The following is a 2,501-nucleotide window of genomic DNA, read 5'->3' as shown; positions in this document are numbered from 1 at the left end:
TTGGTTGAGGTATCTGGTAGTTTAGTTAATGGTCGTATAGTAGATACACCAAGTTATCGTTGCAAACCCCGAGATATTATTACGACGAGGGATGAACAAAATTCCAGAGCTCTGTTCAATATCTTGATTCTCACATCATGAGGAATTTCGCAAACTTTGACTGTTTCCTCATTCCAAGATAAAGGATTGTCAATAATAGATAGTAAATGGGTAGGTTTGAAAATAAATGAGTTGCTAATCGTAGAATATTATTCCTGCCAAACTTGAGCTTCAAACCTCCAATCTAAAATTTGCTCAAGTCTTTTACACTTTGGATATATTTACTGAACAATAAGGTGGGCCTTGGCACAATGGTAGATTGTTCCATTACACGTTCTAGTGGTCGCGAGTTTTGAGCCAGGAAACAATCTCTCTGCGAAGCAGAGGTAAGGCTGCATATGTTATGACCCTCCCTAGACCTAGCAATGGCGAGAGCCTCTCGCATTGGGGTAGGCCTTCTATATACTTCCTGATGAGTTAGTTAATTTAAGATGTGCTTAGCTCTTAAAGTGCAAAATAAGCTTTAAGTGCCAGTCAATTATTAAAAAAAAAAAAAAAAAGGTTGTACCCAATGCACGAGGCTCCTGTCCAAGGTCTAGGGGGTGAGAACTACACAGCCTTACACTGAGAATGTCGAGAGACAGTTCCAACTGCTTGGTGATCAGGTCGCTACATTCGTATCTTACTGTTGGACTAAGCATGCCCCTTGTATAATCTCTTTGTTTTGTTCATATCCGTGATGCTTGTCAATATCCTTTCTTATATGGTATGTTCAATTTTTTTCAGTTAAGAATAGACGATGTAAAATATTTTAAAAAGCAGATACATATACTATATTCCATTCTTTATGGATGTAAACAGCTAGCCAAAAATCCAAATTCGATCTACATCTGTATTCGTGTAGGGTTATTCATATCCGATTAAAGGGTATCAGGGTCCAAATTTAAACTATCTGGAAAATAATTATTCTATCCGAATAGATAATCAACTATAATAAAATATATATATATATATATATAGCTAATTAATGATTTTAAGGGTTCTTGAAGTTTAGATTCGAATTTGATTCGCCTCCATTGAGAGGTATTTGTATCCGATCAGGGAATATTCAGATCCGATCACATTCAATCCATACTCGATTCGTATTCGATCCGTTTACATATTTACCATTCTTTGCACATGATGGGTAAAATGTATAAAGCAGTTACATTGTACAATTCATAGCAATCATTGTGCAATTCATTGGGCTAGCAATTGTTTGGATCAGAAGATCGAACCAATCTTGTCTAGTTTTCCCTTAATCGCCAAACAAATCCATCATTCTTCTTTCCCTTGGTTGCGCAAAAGAATGTGACCTAGTTGGAAGTTGGAACCAAGGTTCGAGATCCTAGTTTTCCCATGGTTTTGTCCAGGCCAAAAACCAAGATATGGGGAGATATACAAGATAGACATATACGAAATAGGTCTACCAAGGATTGGATTATACAAGATAACAAAGTATACAAGAGGTGACAAAGATAATACAAAAAGACTACAGAAGGTAGGATCCAGCTCCTCTCTAACCACTTAAGCTCCAACCATCTACCTCCTACCTCTGTGAAGTTGACACGTGAATAAAATGAAATCCAATGACCTATTTCAATCCACATTTCCAATTTACCCCAATTTATCCTACACGATATGACCCAAACCCGACAGTGACCCATGCATAGCAAGTTCAGCGGCGGAACCTATTACGTACCTAACTTCCCAATTATGCTTATTATCATACATGGAGTGTATTATTATTATATTATCATATGTGGAGTAGTTACATATGAGAAGTTACATTTATGTAGTTATCTATTAGTAGTTGTGTTGTAGTGGGAGCATAGTTATTAAATTCGGATGATGGAATTATTCGGATTAATGCGTTTCATTAATGCAATGATTCGGTCAAAATATCAGTAAAAAAAGCGGATATAATAAAATTTGAGTTCAAATTCCGATGATATTTTTAATACTTGCAATACTTATTTCATATTATCTATCAATTATCATATGTACATAACATACAAATGATATAAAAATTAAAATTTTAAATTTTAAAGATAAAAATATTATATTTGACGCTTTTTTTCTTTTTTTCTAAACTCATTTCCTATAACTCAAATAATTGAATTAGAGAAAGAGAGATTGAGATGGGGGATTGAGCACAAATTCAGCTAGACCCACATCACTCACCATGCATGTTCACCTTAAAGACTAGAGAGAGAGTAACGACTATAAGACTTAGTCAAACCAAAATGGGGTGAGAGATTTTTTTTTTTTGTAGAAGTGTGAGAGATTGCCTCAGAAATATAAGCTTTGTCGGTTTTTATTAAAAAAAGAAGAAAAGTAATATTATGATAATAAATGCATAATAATCACACTATTTTCTAAATGCTTATTGACTTATTCAAGATAAAGTTTTTTTTTTTTTT

This window comes from Macadamia integrifolia, chromosome 13 (assembly GCF_013358625.1).
Source record: "Macadamia integrifolia cultivar HAES 741 chromosome 13, SCU_Mint_v3, whole genome shotgun sequence".
NCBI lineage: Eukaryota > Viridiplantae > Streptophyta > Magnoliopsida > Proteales > Proteaceae > Macadamia > Macadamia integrifolia.
This window is presented reverse-complemented; position numbering follows the sequence as displayed.